The following is a 22094-nucleotide window of genomic DNA, read 5'->3' as shown; positions in this document are numbered from 1 at the left end:
AGCAGATTTTTTTTTTTTAAATCGTGCTTTATTTACATCCAAAGTGCAAAGTAACAACATATTAGCTTAAAATTAGACATAAGTAACGACAAGAAGAAGAAAGTAACATGTTTGAAACAAGTTTTTCAGGTAGCTGTATTGTCGCTTTACGTGTGTGTGACAGAGAGCAGATGAAAGGACAGAAGCAACGCGACCAGAAATGACAGCGAAACTTGTCTCAGCATAGGTTTTTTTTTCTGTTCATTTGGCTCACACCTCTTCATTATCAGACGTGATGCGTACAAGCGAACACGAGATTGTTTCAGCTTTTCCCCATAAAGATGTCCTAACCTGGTTTGTGGGTCAGAGCAACAGTAAGCAGTCCCTCAGGCCCAATCAGGGCACAGTAGGCTGCCTGATTTTGTTGTTGTTTGTTGTATATCCAGACATTGTTTTGCACTACATCCGCCAGAGTTCACTCTCTTGCTGTATGTTAGTAAAAGGTATTAGGCAATGTGAAAAAAGCTTAAGTGCTGTGAAAAGAAATTTCTCTGTCCTGTCTTTTAATGACAGGGAAGCGCTGCTGTTTATTCTGACATCATGTTGGGTAAAATATTGGTGACACATTCTTCTGTAACAACCAAATAGCCAGAAAAAGTGTTGGCACTGTACATTTCTACAAACCACGAATACGTTACATTTGCATTTTATTATGTAGCAGGCACACTGAAACTTTTTGTTTCAACAACACTGTGGTTAACATATTGTTAGGGTTAGTAACAAAAACCACTTGGTTATGATTAGAAAAAGGTCATACTTGGCTTAAAATAACCGGTTTGAGGGGACACAATCCTAGCAGGAAATGCAATGCTGTGTCTGTAAAAATCAACGGCTTTTCGTGGCAGTATCCCTGCCAAGAGGTCGCTGCAAAACACCCGCGTTCAGAGCCTAAAAAGCCGGATGGAAACACAGCAATGATTCGTTAACTCACAACTGTTTTTGTTGTTTGTTGATCCTGATAAGCTCCCGATGACAAAGTCAACTCATATGCTACATCACTTTAGAAATATTTAAATGATATGAATGAAATGTGCAAATGTAACATAGTCTTCGTTTGCAGAAATGAATAATGCCAACATATGCTTCAAGCATCTTCACTGTATATTAACAAATGCATGTACAAAGGCAATATTGTATGATATATGGAAATGACCTCTATCATTTTTGCTGACATCAATAATTTGCTAACACAGTTATTGTTAGCAAATATTGTTAGCAAGTGGTTCTCAACCTCATAATTTGCCTCTCCACCCTGCTGAGATAAACACTTTGTGACAAACTATCCTTGAACAAGCTGTACTGTTGCACTTCTCCATCATTATGCCTATTTGCTTTCTGCTAATTGTTGCTTCTATTGTTTACCTACCGGGTCCCTGCAGGCTGTGATGCCACAGTGATGTGCATCAGCAGGTCCATCAGTGCTGCAAATCAGATGCAACATCCTTAGAGGGACAAAAATTTGAAAAGCAATAATGCTCTCTGTTGCAATTACAAAAGTAATATACTAGAACGTAACGCACCATTTATTAGCTCAGGTACCTGGAATACTTTCTTCAGATTAAATTCCCCCTCTACACCTGCTCTCCCAGGAGGCAGGGGGGCAAAGTGTTCATGTCTGACAGAGCATTTTCAGCCTTGCAATTTTCTTGTAAGAAGAAAAAAAGAAAAGCTCTTCCCAGTCACAAACCAACGCCACACCTGGCAAGATAATCACTCAGAATTACGATGTGCTCATTTCTCACCTCTTCAAGTCCTATTTTGAGATTACATTTTGTGGCTGCGCAGTCTTCAGAAGCTCATTTGTCATTACCAGGTAATGGACTACAGTCTTTACATTTTAACCAAACTTACATGAGTGCACCACAGGTTGCAAGGTGCAAATTGTGCCAGGAGATGTGACGATGGCCTCTCCCATCTTACAGTCATTTTAGGTTTATGGGAACCTGAAGGAGCAATTTGCCTCTGAAATTGGGCTTAACCCTCAGTTGTCATGATGGCACAGAATGAATGATCATTACTGAGATTTGGGACCCTGTGGTTTCATAACCTTGCCACTTCACTGCTGTGGCACAAAGATACCTGTCAGCAGGAACGATTTTTGTACTTTTGTACCCCAGGTGTAGCATTTCTACTCAGATCTTACTTGATAATCCTCCACCCCACTGATGGTGCAGTATGGGTTTTCAGCTTCTTTTTCTTGCCAAGTCAGTAGCTCAAGAACTCTCCTCACTCCACCCACTGGTCTGTGCTATTGGTTTGCTTCTTTTCCACCTTTTCCCATTAGTGTGCAAACTCCAGTGAGTAGATACATAATTCACAGCTGAGCAGAAATCCTCCGTTTGTGCCTATAAACAGGGCAGCAGTTCTAGTTTTTGCTTCATCTCAACAATAATAATAATAATAAATTGTACTTATATAGCACTTTTCAAGGCACTCAAAGGCACTTTACGAATTCTCTCTGGGTTTTCTTTCACTGCCTACCATCAGTCCGCATGAGAGGAGTAGTGTTTGTGATCAAGGGACTCAAGGCCAAGACACACCAAACTGACATCAAAGAAGTAGTGGCGATAAAGGCAGAGTGTTTCGTCAGTTCACGTTGCCTGTGTCTTGGTCAAAAAGTTGTACTGGCTTCACCGCAAAGACAAAAGCCAATGGACAACTAGCACATATGTTCTGCACCTGCACGAGAGGAAATAATTCTCCATACCAGCAGGCGGCGGTAGTGACCAAGACGTTAATTAGCCAGTTAGCACATTAACAAACAACCCAATGTTGGAAGAACAAATGACTTTAGGCTTCTGTTTACTTTCCTCACTTCCATTTTTCTTGTCGTGAACTAGCTAAACTGCCAATCAGACTGATTTCACTCACCAACAGGCTCTGCCATCTGTGACGCTAGGGCTGGGCGATATAACGACTATGTACAATGTATCAATATATTTTCACCCAAGATATAAATTTGGACAATACCGTTTATATCGATATAGGGTAAAGTTGCGTTACATAACGCATACCCGTGTGCATCTCTCCTCTCTCACACTCTCCGCACAGCTCTGGCACATTCACTCACTCACTCACAAGTTGTCCAGCAACAGTCTACAGTGTGACATCGGTCTATATGTTGCACGTATTACGCTTAATCAGTCTGTGAGATTAATGATATTACCGCAGTAGCACACCTGCGGTACAGTGACACAGTGCTAGTTTGTGTGTGAGGTAGATCATAGCGTGTCGCTATTCTTCTTGATAGTTGTAGTCTATTGTGTGACACAGACAGCGCCTGGATGCAGGCGTCTCATATACAAGACGTATATAATGCAGACAGTGTCTTTCACTCCTTCCCTCCCTTGGCCTCTCTGTTGATGCTCTGTGCATAAATCAGATTAATAGCCTAATTAAATAAAAATATTTAAATCATATTCGTTTTAATTGTTCCAAACTACAATGGATTTAGACCTACTTGATACTTTTATACTCATATTACAGTTGACCTGAGCTGCAAACCTTTAAACCTCTGTAGCTCCAGTGCTGTGTGCAAATACATTAACGTATAGCCCTGCTATTTATTTTATATCATTTTTCATTTACATGTTGTGCAGCTGCATATTTTCAAACAGGAAGAAAATCCCTGTCTTTGCTTTTTATTTTGATCACAGTCTGTTTTCATTAAAGTGCTTGTGACACCTCAAATGTGGCTTTGACTTGCAACTGAAAACATGTATCCCATTTAGCAGAAAATACCAAGATATATATCGTGTATCGCCATTCAGCCTGAAAATACTGAGATATGAAATCTTGTCTATATCGCCCTGCCCTATTTGACGCCGATTCAACATGCTGAATCGGCCGAAAGAACAGCAATAACTAAGACAGAGGGATTGGCCAACCATTGGCTTGGTGTCTTAAGGCCCTTAGACAACATCAGCATCAGACGCAAAGAAGGTAAGTTAAGACACAATATTTTTTTAGGGAAAGTGCATGGTTTGGGGTTTAATTACTACTTGATCAAGGATAGGACATGATCGTAATCATGGTTAGAAAAATTCCAGTATATTTTAACCTGGCGAGATTCAAGGAAACAAGGTCTCACATAAAACAACATTTAAGCAGTGCAGGCATCCTATAGCTTTCTACATTTTTTTTTGGTCTTTTAAATAAAATCTTGTGATCATCTTTTACTTGCAGATATTTCCAAAACTGGTCCAATGCTTCAACTCGACTCAAACTCGACCCGGCAGCATGGGTGCATTATTAAATGGGCCTACCGGATGCAGGCTAAGGGGTCCAAGGGCCACTAATCCAGAGCCTCTGTGTGAAGTCACTGATAGTGACTTTTTCAACAGAGCTACACCCAAAGCCCTTTTTTGTCAAAGGGCTTAGTCATCATGTCAGGAGCAGAGCCATAAAAGTCCTGAAAAAGGACAACTTAAGGAAAATCCTAAACATTTGAATTTTGAAGAAGTCCCAAAAAAGAAACCATCATGATACTTAAAAAATACCATGGACTTAAGATGTACTCAATAGCCTCTTTTACACTGCCAGATTTTCCGCGAATGTTGGACCGATTTGCCGGCAAGCTGCGACACACAGAGCCAGATTGGCGAGTTGATCCGAGGTGCTCAATTTTCCACCTCATAGGGTAGACATATTGGCGGAACCCTTTTAGTTTAAACAGACCGAGGCAGTCCTCCACCACAGGAGGATGACTTGATGACTTGAAGCAGCTAGTAGCAAGAGGGAAAAGCGAACCTGACAGACACTGTAAAGATGAGCAACTGGGGAGACAAGGAATTGTGCGCCCTCCTTGTCCTCGCAAACGAAGAGGCCATTAACCATCAGATGACGGGGATGATGAAGGATGGGCCGACTTACAAGAGAATCGCCAAAGGACTGACCAGCCGCGGCTTCCCTCCCACGTCACTGTTTACATCACACGCTAAGCTACACGTTTTGTTACTTGCTCACGCCCCCATTGCCCCGAAAAAGGCACATTCTGTATAAACAAAAGTAGGTAGGTGGCACTTTTCCACACTCCCTGATTTTGTTTTAATACTGCCAATGCTGAAAGAAGACTGATTGGGCTTTCCTGCAAATTTGCACAATTCCTATCTAAAAAGGGCTTATGTAAAGAGCAGTCAGTGTAATTTGGGCCCTTCAATTCTGTGGGGAGAAACAACAGCACATTGTACCTGCTCCAGGGGGGTAAGGGGGCCTTTTATGCATCCAGGTCCAGGGGCCCATAGTGTCTTAATCTGCATTTGCCCAGCAGGCACAATTTGCATAAAAATAGTGTTTCCGTTCTCTTAAAATGCTTAGCGCTCCCCTCCATGGTTAGGTTTGCTTCAGATTTAGGTTGGGGAAAATGCATATTGATGGGGAAAAAATCTTCAACACAACACTGATATACCAAGTGAGGAATTGTGTCTGTTACAGGTATGGATGTGCATATTAAATATTACATCATGAAGTATGGTGCCACCTGCATGATTGCACGAACTACATTATAAACAGTGTTTTTGTTGTGCATGGCATTAAATGATAAAAGTTTTCTGTTTTGTTTTTTAAACAGTGATTTTAGTGCGGAAACAGCTGGCACAGAGAAAGGAGAAGTTCTCTGTGCCCTGGGAGAGATGGAACCATCAGTAAGAGGAACACAGAAGGTTATGCCCCCTTCAAATCTCATAACCCCAAAGAGCTGCCCTCCATTTCACCATATACATGTTTTTATGACGAAGCTGTTACATAAACTGTATCATAGCTTATATATGACACTAAAGCTGCCAAAAATTCAAGAACCAATCCACTGTTTTGCATCCTAAATGCTAATCCCCAAACTCCCTGCAATATCACCATTTTAGGGCCTTACAGCATCCCTAAAAACAAACAATTTATCTATAGCAGTTCATAAACAATAACATCAATCCCTGTTTTCCCAACAACGTTGCACATCAGAACAAGGAATCAAAACTGCCTGACCCTCAGGCTGGCAGGGTCTTGCCAAGGCCAGAGGTTTATGCTGACCTCTGAAGGCACGGGACAGGGCAGGCATCACATGCTGGCAGCTTTGTAGAAGTGAGAGTGGGAAGTTGTTGCTCTTTCTGTGGCAACCTGGCACATGAGGTGACACTGAGGGCACTGCTTTGCATTTTGGGTAGCCGGTTTCACATGCTGACCCAGTGTGGGAACTGTTTACTGCATGTAATTTAATTGTTGCAGGGATGAGTCAGGTACTAAACTGATTCAGCTGGTTTTGGTAGACTGATGCTTTTAGATTCAGGGATGTTGTGTGGGCAGAGGATCATAAATGCTTTTAGTTCATGTCACCTTTACCTCTCATTAAATATTGGCATTGTACATTTCTGCAAACATTTCTTAAGGTATTTCCAACAATTCATTGGGACATTTCCAACCATGTTTGTAGCAACCAAACTAGGTATTATAAGCCAAAACATGATCTTTTCCTAACCTTAACCAAGTGGTTTCTGCGCTTTAATCCAACCATGTTTCTACATTTTATATGTAGCATAATTTTGATTAAACGCATATAGGCCGACTTGGTCGACGAAAGCTGGCGTGGATAATGGGTGGCGTGAAACCTAGGCAAGCCTGTCCATGCACCTGTTTGAGACCAATTAAACAACAACACTGATGTTTTTGTTTTTTAGCGACCTGACGCTGCGTTTACAGCAGGCATTGTGCAACCAGGGCCAGCTATTTCACGCCAAAACCAGTGGTTTTTGTGATCAAGTCCAGTTCAACCACACATTAACCACAAAGTAAAATGTAAAGAAAAATTAAGTTTTAACATTTTGCTACATGAAACATAAAAAGGTAACACATTCGTAGTTTTCAGAAAAGTATAATGCCACTATTTGATCTAGTGACTGGGATGAGTCATGACTTTCTTTAATCAAAAACCACTAGACAGTTCCACTTTGACCAAAATTACTGATACTTTCTGCAAAAAAATAAGAATTACAGGATCATTTCTCCCCTAGCTGAGTATCTGTCAAGAGTTTATGACTCCAACTACCTTTCTAAACTTTGGATTTCGTACAGGTCTTATAAGATTAATGCAACCTTCTCTTCTCTGACTGTTCCTGTGTCCAGACTGACAAGCTGACAAGAGTCAGTATCCTCTTTTAAATCACTTTTATTATGACAATTTTATCTATCCTTTGGCTTTCATTAATTTATACTTCATATCCTGGCTGTAATTTATTGAGGTGGTTTTATTCCAGCAGCTGTATGTCTTTTTTAAAACCATTTCATTTTAATTTTACTTCATTTTGATTAATATTATTACAGTTAATAAACAAGTAATCTTTGCTGCATTATAACTTGTAGTTAGGAGGCAGAGCTGATCACAATAAGATGTGCACAGAGCAAAGCATTAGTAGAGATGCAGGTGATGGTCAACATTACGCAAACTGTGGAAGGACAGAGAGGCTGTCAGCATGAGTCAGCATAGAAACCACTAAAAGGGGAAACTTAGGCAGCTGGTAAACACTATATCAACTAAATGAATAAAGGATAAAGTGATTAGTGGGGAAAGAAAAAGGGAATAAAGAAAAAGGGAATAAAGAAAGAGGGAGGAGGAATGACTGATCAGAGGAGTCGAGGTCAAACGACACTGGAATTTATGTCCTCAGATTTACAGCTAGTTTGTGGCTGACTCAATGAATCTTTTGTATCTTATTCATCCATGTGGTGGTAAGCGTAGGTTAGCAACACAACGATTTTGCAGGTGAGACAGTGGAAGCTCCAGAACAGCTTCTCACATGGTGATCCGAGTGATGTGACGTTTCTGCTGTGCTTGGTTTTTATACTGTTGCTTTGGTAAGATCTTTGATAAACCTAATCTACCTACTCGGCAGCTAAATTATGTACTACAGTGGATGGGGCTACAGTAGAACTTATTTTAAACGCCTCAAAAGATCCACCTAAAAAAATATCAGTTTAATATCAGTATCAGTTTAAATGCACACTATATTTGTATTTTTTTCTTTTTTTGTTTTCCCTTACACACTAACCAACTGAGCCATTTTGTGTGAAGTAAAATTACCTTTTCTGTTAATGGAGTCTAGTGAGATAACAGCTTCAGTTCCCTGTTGGAAAGGGCTGTCTGACAGCAAACAAAGCAGTGAAAATATACCAAATATAGCAGACACTTAAACTGATATCAATTTTTTTTAGGTGGCTAAAATCCGTTTTGCTGCTGCCTCCCATCCACAGCAGTCCATTGTTTAGCTTCAATGGCAGTACTCCTGCCTGCTTCTTCAAACTGGGGGTGTGTCCTCTGCCATCCACTGTAATTAGTACACTGACTTCCTCATACAACCCCATTTCAAAAGATCCAAATTATCCCTTTAGGAAAACAACCAGTCAGAGCTGAGAGGTCTCTACGGCTCTGGTATCAATCACTGCTCGTGAGCTGCATGCAAACTGTAAAACTAGGCATCAAACATGAATCAAAATTGTGGTACTGCATTGCCCATTTCTCTCAAATGTTTTCAGAAACATATTTTAGTGTACTGTTTAGTTGTAAAATGAGAATGTTTGTCCACTGTGCAGCCACTGTGATGTCACCCACTGGCTGTGGACTAATGTTTTGGAGCCTTGAGTTTGGCATTTTGACAGTCACCATCTTGATTTCTAATTACTATAATTTACCTTATTTGTTGCTTTTAAAATCGTGGTCTATGGGGAAAATGCTTTTTGGGCCACAAGGGATTTCTTTTGCTGCAATACTGGAAGTGGACTGAGAAAAACTGGAGACAGGCAAGGCTGAGCGATGGTTCTTGGAGTCTGGTTTTAAAGCCTTGAGTTTGGCAGTTTTGTTGTTGCCATATTGAATTTTTGGATTTAGAAGTGACCATATATTTCGATGAGAGGGTGAAGCTGGGGATGGATCTGACACAAAATCTGTGGCGATGCATCGCAGGCAGCCTCGCACTCAAATTGACCACACCCTCAATCATGCAAAAATTAAATCTTCAATAAATCTTCGCCTTCAACATCTAAAAGGTGACTTATATAAAAATTCACCCCCTTTACAGTTGTCATGAATGGGGTAATTAGCTAGAACGACCAAAACTGTTTTTCGCACTCACGCCACTGGGCAATTTAGAGTCACCAGTTAACCTAACCTGTGTGTCTTTGGACTGTAGGAGGACACCAGAGAACCCAGAGAAAACCCAAGCTAACATTGGGAGAACATGCAAACTCCACACAGAAGGGACCAAGCCGACCGGCAGATTCGGACCCTGAACCCTCTTGCTGTGATGCAACAGTGTTAACCACTGCACCACCATGCCACCAGACTTTTTTTGGGCAGCATTTGCTCGGGGCCATTCCATTTTATGTACGTGAAGCGTGGGTTTCCTACCCGGACATTACTGTAGTCACACAGTGATACAGCCTATAGCTTCTGAATGGTTTCACTATTTTTTATAAATGACTGATAGACTCAACAACTCCCCCGAAATCTACAGCAGAAACTATCTAGCAACAGCAGTGTCAAGCAGACTGTTACTGGACTGAAGAGCACTCAGGCAGTGATATAATAGCAGAAAATGACAAGAGAAATTAATGACAGAGGAAAAAAGTGATGGACTGACTGAGGAGAAAAGGTTGAAGAGTGTGTGTGAGACACTGACAGTGGTGTGTGTGTGTGTGTGTGTGTGTGTGTGTGTGTGTGTGTGTGTGTGTGTGTCTCAGTCCCTTGGATTTTTTCTGCTGCTTTCCTGTAACAGGCTGAAGAGGTTATTTATTGCTGGAGAGCGCCGTGCCTGGCATTTTCTCCCGGTACATGTTGTGATGTGGGAGTAATACTGCTCCTCTCAAAGTAATTAAAACCGCAACCCTAAGGCACACACAGTTATTCAACTTTTTTTTACATCATACGTTGTGTATAGGCTTGGGTTAATTTTTACGAGGGTTCTATAAGAAAATAAAAATAATGCTCTTCTGTGTTCATTTTTTTTCCCCTTGGCTCGTTCTTTGAGTGCATGTTCAAAATGTAGCCACACAATAAAACCCATCTCTTCTCCAGCGAAGCCACATCTGTCCATCATATTCTTTCCTCTTCCAATGAAAGACTTCAATTAGAGTGTGTTAATATATCTCATTACAAAACTATGTAAGTGACTGCTTGGTTTAAATCGGACCCAGATGATTCATTTATTTTTCTGAATAACACAAGCCATTTTGGGAATCCATAAAAAAAAATCAAGTGATTATGTTTCCCTGAGCAAAGTTAAAAGCCATTTAATGGTTTAGTTGAGTTTCACTCTGCAAATGAATCACTCCATCCTGACTACTAAGTAGGAGTGTGAGACGATGTGAGACGATTTGATTTATTTTCATGAGTTGTTGCTTGTGGACAGATTAAAAGCGTCCTGGCAACAGTTTAGTCTGTTTTATACTTGGGTTGACACAAGGGAAGAGTCAGCAGGCTCAGACACAGACCTTATATTACACTATTAGCTTTTTCTATTCTGCTCACATCCCGATGACACATGAAGTGTATAGTGTAGACACTGGTGTACTTTGTATTGTGGAGGCCCTGAACATGGACAGACTCGAGGGGCTTTCACATCAGGAACTCAGGCTTGGGTCCGTGTACACTTGACCCCAAAGTCCAGTTCGTCTGATTAGTGGGAACACTGTGTACTGTACCTGGGCACAGCATGTCAACTGGTACCCAAGTCCAGTTGAAAGGGTGATCTCAGGTATGGTTGATGTTTACTCCCATACAGTGTGTATTAGATGCAACCACCAGTTGTACCAACACAGGGAGGTAGGGATGTGCGTAATTAGTCGAATATACAGTACAGGCCAAAAGTTTGGACACACCTTATCATTCAATGCGTTTTCTTTATTTTCATGATTATTTACATTGTAGATTCTCACTGAAGGCATCAAAACTATGAATGAACACATGTGGAGTTATGTACTTAACAAAAAAAGGTGAAATAACTGAAAACATGTTTTATATTCTAGTTTCTTCAAAATAGCCACCCTTTGCTCTGATTACTGCTTTGCACACTCTTGGCATTCTCTCCATGAGCTTCAAGAGGTAGTCACCTGAAATGGTTTCCAACAGTCTTGAAGGAGTTCCCAGAGGTGTTTAGCACTTGTTGGCCCCTTTGCCTTCACTCTGCGGTCCAGCTCACCCCAAACCATCTCGATTGGGTTCAGGTCCGGTGACTGTGGAGGCCAGGTCATCTGCCGCAGCACTCCATCACTCTCCTTCTTGGTCAAATAGCCCTTACACAGCCTGGAGGTGTGTTTGGGGTCATTGTCCTGTTGAAAAATAAATGATCTTCCAACTAAACGCAAACCGGATGGGATGGCATGTCGCTGCAGGATGCTGTGGTAGCCATGCTGGTTCAGTGTGCCTTCAATTTTGAATAAATCCCCAACAGTGTCACCAACAAAACACCCCCACACCATCACACCTCCTCCTCCATGCTTCACAGTGGGAACCAGGCATGTGGAATCCATCCGTTCACCTTTTCTGCGTCTCACAAAGACACGGCGGTTGGAACCAAAGATCTCAAATTTGGACTCATCAGACCAAAGCACAGATTTCCACTGGTCTAATGTCCATTCTTTGTGTTTCTTGGCCCAAACAAATCTCTTCTGCTTGTTGCCTCTCCTTAGCAGTGGTTTCCTAGCAGCTATTTGACCATGAAGGCCTGATTCGCGCAGTCTCCTCTTAACAGTTGTTCTAGAGATGGATCTGCTGCTAGAACTCTGTGTGGCATTCATCTGGTCTCTGATCTGAGCTGCTGTTAACTTGCGATTTCTGAGGCTGGTGACTCAGATGAACTTATCCTCAGAAGCAGAGGTGACTCTTGGTCTTCCTTTCCTGGGTCGGTCCTCATGTGTGCCAGTTTCGTTGTAGCGCTTGATGGTTTTTGCGACTCCACTTGGGGACACATTTAAAGTTTATGCAATTTTCTGGACTGACTGACCTTCATTTCTTAAAGTAATGATGGCCACTCATTTTTCTTTAGTTAGCTGATTGGTTCTTGCCATAATATGAATTTTAACAGTTGTCCAATAGGGCTGTCGGCTGTGTATTAACCACAACACAACTGATGGTCCCAACCCCATTGATAAAGCAAGAAATTCCACTAATTAACCCTGATAAGACACACCTGTGAAGTGGAAACCATTTCAGGTGACTACCTCTTGAAGCTCATCGAGAGAATGCCAAGAGTGTGCAAAGCAGTAATCAGAGCAAAGGGTGGCTATTTTGAAGAAATTAGAATATAAAACATGTTTTCAGTTATTTCACCTTTTTTTGTTAAGTACATAACTCCACATGTGTTCATTCATAGTTTTGATGCCTTCAGTGAGAATCTACAATGTAAATAGTCATGAAAATAAAGAAAACGCATTGAATGAGAAGGTGTGTCCAAACTTTTGGCCTGTACTGTATGATTAAACATCTACCATGGTAGTCAGAAACGGAAATACCAGTTAGTTAAAATTAAAACTATGTTATGCAATTATTTTGTGTTCACCCAGGGAAAATGGCTTTGTAATAATCATGCACATTTCATAAAGTTTTATTTTCCTAAAGAATGTTTTCAATAAATGTTATTTGTTAAATTTTATTCTGTGAGTTTTTGTGATAATGCAAAATATTTAAAATACACAATACAAAGTATATAGATACACAAAGTGCCACATATTTCAGAAGTATTTAAAATTCAATTTGGCTATTGAAAAATGTAATTAACAATTTTTTGTAATAACTATTATAATATTTTACCTTACAAATTAAAGCAGGCTAAATTTTGGCTGTTTTCTAAATGTTTTCTTACTTTTAGATTAGTCGCCTAGTCTAAATTTAAACTTCTGTTTAAACACCAGGGAAATTAGTTGTGGGGAACATTGGACTGCAATTCAGTGTGACTACAACAAATTTTTAATTGGTTATTAAAATCTGATACAGCTGGTCCCTGCTGTTGATGGCCTGCCTTTGGTAGAGCCCTGCATGGGCTTTTTTTTTTAACTGCTCCAGTTGGATTTCTGACCATTACCGTCCACTCCCACAGAGTGTGTTATAAAGTCCAGCACGGTGTGTCAGTTGCGCTTGCAACCGCAAACATTCTTACCATACATGCCCGCACAACAGATTGATTATCAATAGATTCAGTCTTCTCCCATCCTGCAGGGAAAGCAAGGTATTTTTACAGTGGTATTAAAAAAAGGATATACTGGTGTCTCTGGGATTCAGTATTATTATTAATATCTGTAATATTCCTGAGAAATACCTCCTGCCCAAATACGACTTGCCTTGCTTTTCTCTTGCATTGTAAGGTCCTGCTTTTATCTTCTTTTCCACATAACTTGTTGACGTCTCCATCGTTCATGTAAATTAATCTCTGCACGTTATGATTTTGACTGCCCGTTCCCACCAACAACAAAGATGAAACTGCCCATTCCCATGAGATCTGTGTTGAAAAAAGATGACCAACGTGAAAGAAAGTGGCAATATCTTTGATCGTGGCTCTAAAATGGAGGTCTTACGTTGCACAGTGAGAGGTTCAAGGATAGCTTAATGTTGGTTAAGATCTGATGAAATCATTGACCATACCAAAATAATGGACATAGCCACCGTGACGTCATTCACTGATTTATTCTGCAGGCTTGACTTTGCCATTTTGGCCGTCACCATCTTGGATTATTGGAGCCAGAAGTGACCCAAGATGACCAGATTAGGACAAGAGGGTGGAGCTGAGCAGGAGCAAGGGTGGTTGAGTGACTTGGATTAGCTGAGATGACACCTATTAAACAGCCTGTCACTCAACGTGACCCTGCCGCTAATTATGCATAACTTTAAGGGTAAGTTGTCACAAACAGGCTTTAAACCATCTAAATAAAATGTTCTTAAGTGAAAAAACTGAACCTCCGGAGTTCTCTCTTTATACAAGCAAACACTGAACAAGACTTTCTTTTGGCCACCAAAACATTACAATTAATTTTAATGGACTGAAAACACGCTGAAACATTAATGACTATGGCTACAGTTAAACTCTATGAGTCTGGGGTCACGCCATGGTCATGGCCATGGCTGTGGTAGCAACTTGTCAACAGACAGCACCTATCACTCAAAGCTGTCATGTCAATTGCCAAAACAATTTTATCACAAATGTTAAACACATAAAACTGAAGTTTGTGGTTTGGAAATCATCTCTTCTTGACTTGTTTCAGTGATTTAATTTAATTTTCAGTGATTATCTATAATAACTTAATAACAATTACACTGAGGATTATATGGGGATTGTGTTTTCTTTTAGCCTGAGCACTGTGTCACTTTGTTTTGTATGTTTTGTTACATGCTGTCTGTCAATATATGTTCAATGGAGGACAACTCACTCCCTGCAAACTGAATTTACCTAAGGGCACAATAAATGATCTGAAGTCTGAAGTTGTCTGTGGAGCAACAAATATACATATGACTCATATGTGAGTAAGGGAGTACTTAAAAGTCAAATATTATCAAAATAATTTTTTTAACCCCACAAGATGTATCATGGCCTTGGTGTGTGGTCTGTCTTATCATAGAAAACATTATGTTCATCAATGTTTTAAATATGCATTTGTTTCACTTCCTTTAAATTTGGGAGTTACTGGCCCAGTCCGTGCAAAAGTCTCTCACACAGCTTGTAAACTATTGTCCTTGAACCTAAAAGTTTTCATGTAGAATGACAGTGCACCCTAGTGGTCAGTTTCCTTACTTAGACCAAATTCTGTCCACAATCACAATGACTAGGTCACATCTTCAAGTCTTTTACAGTGTCTGATAATTATACAGCCACTATCATACTCATCTAATAATCATGAGTTAGAAAATGCGCAGGTTGAAGTTTGAGTTTGAGAACATTTTTAGCAGACATTAATCATGTTTTATTTTTGGAGGCCTTTGAAAGCCCAAGTTTTATGTGGCTTTGATATGGCTACAAACATTAACATGTCAGAAACATGCCATAAATAACACATTTGCTGATTTAAAAGATAATTTTGAAAGTCAGGAAAGTCGCAGCTTGTTTTATAACTGTTAAAGGATAAGACTGTGAGAATATGCAATTAAAAGACGACACCAGCCAAATTCGTGACATCATAGCTTTCTCTCGCATTGGGTAAGATAACATACATTTATGCGTGGAACATAGATGAGTTGCCTAGCTACTTAGCTGACTGGTGTCGTTGACGCATATCATAAAAGACAAGAAATGCAGTTCATCGAATGGTTTTGCACATAACTTAAATTTGCTATGACAAACCTACGACAAACTTTGACTTTCTTGACTTGTCTACTTCATGGCACAATTCAAATGGGATCAAAAATTATTTTTCTCTAACCATTGACTATTGTACATATTTCTTCTTAAATAAAGTCCCATGGGGGCCACAGGAAGGAATTTCGCCTATGAGCACAGTACAGAGCAGGAGCAATTAGCTAGCCATTTGGATAGACACACACACTCACATGCACTAACATAAACGTGCCACTGGACCGACTCCCATATCAACAAATGCTCAGATAGCAACACACAGAGGTAGTGTGACTACGCTCTCTGCTCAGGACGCCATCACTCCACAATATCTTTATATAGCAAATAGTTGTTAATGCTCTGAATGTCGTAAAGAGCTTCCTTAATGTGTTCATTTAAATTTGTTGAAAACACCACCCTACTCTTCATTTATTCTAGTTCACCACTAAAACACTGCGGGCAGAAAACTGCAGCACTCTGAGAAATAAACTCTTCACTCACCTTCTCATCGTGAAGTCACACAAAGACCTGTTTGCAGACACCTTTTAGATCATGATGTTTTACTGGTAAATCCTCTAAGTCTTTAATTATCTCTCTCATACTAAAGAACTGTTTGGCATTTCAACTTAATTTAAGGGAAGTGTGCTTTAGTATGGTTTCGGACCTCTGAAATGGGTTTCAGTTTTACATTCTATATACAATGATGCTTGATACAATAATTAAATAATACAACCATTTACCAAGGTACCTATAAAGAATTCCCTGATAGAATGATTTTTCATCTTGAAATTGATACCATTAAAAAGCTGGCACAAAGACTTTTTTTCCCAGCATGCCCATGTGGTTAACAGCCATTTATATTGTCTTATAATGCACGTGCACACACACACACACACACACACTAGATGTTGATACAAAGAGAGGAGTTCAGTGAACTGTAAAAACACTAATGGGATCCCTGACAATATAATTAACTAATGAGGGTGATGGAAAAGACAGCTCTCTGTCACCAGACACCCACACTCCTCTTCCCCAAATCATCCTGCTCCCCCCTTCTCTCCCCGCTCGCTCCTCACATCTGCTGCTGCACTCTGCCTCAACAATCCCCTCATTTAGAGAGCCATCACTTTATGGCTTATTTAGAGATATTCTGTCAAATGTTTGATTCTAAACAAACAAGCAGACACTCGTAAAAAAAGTTTCCTGGTGGTTTTCATTGTCAGTTCATGGCAGTTAAACAGTTTCTGAATGTATACTGGTTTGTTAAAAGTTTTGGTTTCATATGGTGTGCGGGTACTTAAAGCTGCACTATATGTATGATAATGGCTATAAAAATAAGCTTCATTATCATTATCATTTTAATAAATACATGTGGCCGGATGCAACTGCAAGGCCATAACGTAGTTTCTTAGCACATTTATACTGCCAGAATAGTAATATAAATGTCCTCATAAGGTGTTTTGTTGGTTGTTGGTTGGTTGGTTTTGTTTGTTTGGTTTTTTTTTTTTTTTCATTACAAAGACAAAAAAACTAACAAAACAACACAATGACAAAACTTCGTCAGTGAATAAGAGAGCAAGGTTAGTCTGGGGTGAAGTCTTTGGGGGGGATAGATGAAATGGATGGGGGGTAATAAACTGAGGAAAAGCATAGGAAAGGAAATGAATATTATTTTCATTTTCAATTCATCTGCTTATTATATTATCAATTCATCATTCTGTCTCTTATAATTTCCCTCAGTCCAAAGTGACATCTTCAAATTCCTTGTCCCAAACACAAACACAAAGACAGTTATCCAAGTTTAAAGGTTTTCTTTTGTTCGTTTACCTTTTAGGAAAATTTCAGGCATCAAAACACTTAATTTCCTGCATTCTGGTGATTTTTTTATGTCTCAATTTTTGCATTTCCTTCAGCAATTTATGGTAGAAATGTCTTCAATTTCATTAAAATAAACATCTTCTGCTACTTCCATGTTTTTAATTAGGGGTACAAATGCACATGTTCTCAATATTGGGGAGGGCGTGTCCCCTGTGTACCCCCTGACATCTACATCTATGCAGTTTACTGAGATATGAAATTGATACTAGCAGCAGATCCTCACATTTAAGAAGCTAAACCCTGGAGATTTTTTGGCATTTTGCTTGTAAAATGTTGAAAAGCCAACCACATGGACCTCTGATGATACTAAAGTCTGATGTTTGCTCCAGTGCTCATCATTTAAACATTGCAAACATACCACCTGGTTTGGATCCATTGAGATACATCCTGTAGATGTTTTGTCTTGATTACACTTCCAGCACTTGACCAGCTGCTCTGATCTGTCTGATTCGCTGCTTTTACCACCTGCCCGTTCCGATTACAACCTGCACTCAGTGGGACGACACGTTTGGCACAAAGATCAGCCTGCTGTGAGTGCATGCTCGTGCCAGAGTGTGCTTTATACCCCTCTGAGGCTTAAACTGCAGGTGCACTAGTTAATGGAAACCTAATTAAGTTTTTCTTCTGCTCAGTAAAGGAGATTAAAATAATTCAGAGGTCCTCACGTGTGTTGTCTACTTTTAATTTGATTCATACAAACAAAGTATGAAAAGAGTAAAGAAAAAACGTTACAAATGGCTTCTGTTGAAAACATTTTTTTTCTGGTTGACACTGGTACATCCATCTACGTGACTGCTAGTTGAAGAGACCATTTGTGTTCTGATGGGCTAACCCTGCTGCTGGTTAACAGTTAACTTCTCTCTGTGCTTGATTTCATGCTCAGTGCAACAATACGTAAAAAGCAGTACACTGAGGAGGTCAAAATGTGTGATTGTTGTGTCGCCACCGTGGCTGTGGCCACTACAGAAACATCACTGTTACATTGTGTTGAAGTGTCGCCGACTGACTGCAGCCACTGATTTATTGCTGAGCCACGAAAAGGCTGCCTTTGTGTCCCAGTATAAAAGCCAGGAATGTTGGACGCTCCATTAATTAGGCCGTTTGTTGTGTTTTTGCATGGGGACGCTGGTAATGATTAAGCAACTCTGTAGCCACACATACACACACACAAAGGTGTACACAGGCAGTATGATGGCCTTTTGATTTTCATGTTTTTGGTATAATTCTGTCTTCAGCATATTATCTTTATAGAAACAGATTAAATATTTGTTTTTAAATACCAATGCGTGAACACCCTAGTCATTGAAAAAGGTCGGCATTGTATGTTTTCACGAAGTTATTATGTAGCGAATACGTTTAAATTGTATGTTTCAACAACGCTGTGGTTAACATGGTTGAGTTTAAGCACAAAAAACACTGGGTTATGGTTAGGAGAAGATCATGTTTGGCTTAAAATACCATGTTTTAAGGGGCACAGTCCCTGAAGGAAAAGCAGCTATGTCTTGGTAAAAAACAACCACTTTTCCTAGCACTGTCCCCGTTGCATCACTACAAATCACCCATATTTGCATCCTAAAAAAACTCAGGAAACAAAGCAATGATTTGCTAAAACAAGACCGATATTTGTGGCACTGTCCCGTCTGACGGGTCACTACCAAACACCCACGTTTGGAGCCGAAAAAGCAGCTGGAAAAACAACTGATTTTGTTGTTTGTTGTTCTTGAACAGTGGTCTGCAGCCTGGCAGGCATCTCGCCTAGGTGTCACTCTATCCCGGTCCCTTCAACCTCCCAAGGACAAAATCAGCTCATATACTACACCACTTTAGAAACATTGATATGATGCGTATGAATTGTGCAAATGTAACATATTAACAGTTTACAGAAACTTACAATACCAGCATTTCTTCTGGAAACTGGGTTTGTGTGAAAATACTCCAAGTCCTGAATTCAAAATCATACTTTAGTACAGAGGTATTACCAGCAAATGTTTGTAAAGTATTTCAAATAAAAGTATTAATTATGTAGCAGAATGTCAGAATAATCATATTTCATGTAAGATATTATTATTGCTAGTGCTGCACAGTCATGTAAACAGCATTTTAGTGTTGAAATGTGGGTATTTTAAATGCTTTATATACAGTTGGGCATGGGCTGTATGATCTGCAATATGATGCCATATTTTATCAAGTGATCCAAAATATTGGAGCCCCAATGTATCCGCTACATATGTGCAGATGTAATGTATTTGTGGGTTTGCAGAAACATCCAATACCAACCTTTTTTTAACGATTGGGGTGTTCACACAGCGCTGAACACCCCAGAGCTGAGAGCAGTTTAACTAAGTTTCTGTCAGACCAAAACAACCAGGACAACTCTAGCTTACTTGTGAAAATGTAAAAGATGTAGAGGAACGTTGTAGGGACCAGTTTATAACAGTAGAGGTCAGTATAAGCATGTGTAGTTGCAACACATGCTGGCATGTACTGTAAATGAAATGTAATGCCTGCTAACACACACACACACACACACACACACACTTCCATCAGTACCATGGTTGTATGTTGACAGTCCTCATATTAGTGTTGTGTCTACACAGCAGTCTCTTCCCCTGTCTGATGATTAGCAGCAGCAGTAGAGCATCCAGTGGCTGAAATGTAATAGTGAGGACATTCACAAAACAATTGCATGAGAACACCAAAGTCATGGTTTTATAATATCTTCTTGTACTAAATTTAAATGGTTGAACTGCATTTATTTTGCTTCTACTAAAAGTGCTTTTCAACGTGTCTCATTCACAAACACACACACACACACACACACACACACACACACACAGAGATGGCAGCCACAAGAGGTATTGGCCCAACCGTCAGGAGCAATTTGGGGTTCACAGTCTTGCTATGTGACATAATGGGCTTGTTCAGCCTGCCAGCCCAAATCGTTTTTTGGCATATCCAGATTATATCCGAAATTATTTTAGGAAGTCTGGACAGCAAAAAAATGCCATTTTTGCAAATCTGATCCAAACCACATTTGGAGATGGATCGAAATGCAATTTTAATCACTTTTCTACAAAGTCATCTCAGTCCAGACACGCTGGTTGCTCAAATTGGATTTCAAAGTGTCTTAGAACACAACAAATGACAAAGACGTCAAATCCAGAGTATAGAAGTGCTGAGCAGATCCATGCTGCTACTAGCAGAGTGGTAAAGAGGAACACATGATCAACAGTCCATGGACAGATGCCAGAATAAATAACCAGCATTGCTACGTAGTTACCAAAGCAACCCATGCAGATAGGTTGGTAACCTACTTGCAAATAACAGTGTCTTCACAATCTGATTTGAGAAACAAATCTGATTTGCCTGCAGTCTGAACGTAGCTTTAAGACCTATTCGGACGGGATTAGTTTAACGTGGAGACGTGGGGTAAAGTAATTATTACCAGGGATTTTAGTCCCATCCGAACTCGCCATGTCTGTAATCATTACGGATAATGTCAGTAAAAATTACGGCGATTTTTACCCTCTGTAAAATAGTCTAGACAAAATACCTCAGGGAATATTAATCCCGTGTGAACGCGATCCTCTGTAAAAATGTATGTAAAAAATTTTGTCATGTCCTGTTTACAACCATTTTTCCGCGTTTACAACTAGTTTTCCGCATTTTTTCAATGATGGAGGCACTTGAAGAAGCATTCAGTGTTGCCACAGTCGTGATAGTGGACATTTTTCTAATGATCGCATAGCCCTACGTGGAAGACCAATCAAAAGGGTCGAGAAGAAAGCACTTTTCAGAGCCACGAAACTTCTGGTTGTGTTAGGTAGGCCTAATATAAATCCATATTGCTAATCGTTGTGTACACACAATCCTGATCATGGGCAATATTTCATATTGGGCTAATCATTAATTATTATTATCCTTCAGCTGATGCTTTATGCCCTGCTCCACCAACATCCTCCACCACAACACCGCAACGTAGCACGCACACGCTGACAGGGAGGTGATGCCAGGGCGCAAACCCAGTTACCACTCCCATCTCTGGTAGAATTACGGGGATTTCTTGTCCAGTGCGAATCGGTCATTTATAATACAGACATACTGTGGTAAACTGACATTAGTCCACATCCCTATGTAAAACTAATCCCGTCCGAATAGTACTTTAGACATGTAGACAACAGGAGGTCAGGAATCAAACCGCCAACCCACTCCACTTACTAAACCATCATCACAGCATATAGATATTACCTTATCCACCCAGTCTCCAAAGCCAAGCATTACTGAATATTGGGAGCTGTCAAACAAACTGCCTGTCAGTAACAATGAGTGTTGACAGTCATACTGCTGTGCTTCTTCTCCATCTGCCAGTTTTAAAGCTAACACAAACTTCAAAGCCTGTTAACTTACCCAAAGATCCCCACCAAAAATGCTGGAAGTCATATGGTTTTTAGCAACAACTAAAAACACCAATAACCTAGTTAGAAATTCTTACATAAGCACACAACTTAAAAAGTATAAAGCAAAATGGTTCATTTTAAACATGTAATTGCAGGACACAAGAGCTCTCCTACTGTGGACGTTCCAAACTTAAAGTGTCAGTCACACTTGTCGGAGTTGCATACTGGACAACGACTGGCTTTTAAACTAGTTGTGATGTCACAAAATCATCTTGTGGATATACACATTAAACTGAGATTTACGATTAGCAATTTTCGCCCCTCAGCAGATGAATGTGACAACAGCCTTCTAGTGTCAAACTACAGTGGTGGACTAACATCTAAGTGCAGCAACAATCAGCAAAACACATTTTAGAGCACAGGAGGACTTTTCAAATTAGGTTTTAGCAGCTCTAATGTTTGAACATAATAAGTCTGGCAGCTT

The sequence above is a fragment of the Epinephelus lanceolatus genome, chromosome 13, assembly GCF_041903045.1.
Source record: "Epinephelus lanceolatus isolate andai-2023 chromosome 13, ASM4190304v1, whole genome shotgun sequence".
Taxonomy (NCBI): domain Eukaryota; kingdom Metazoa; phylum Chordata; class Actinopteri; order Perciformes; family Serranidae; genus Epinephelus; species Epinephelus lanceolatus.
This window is presented reverse-complemented; position numbering follows the sequence as displayed.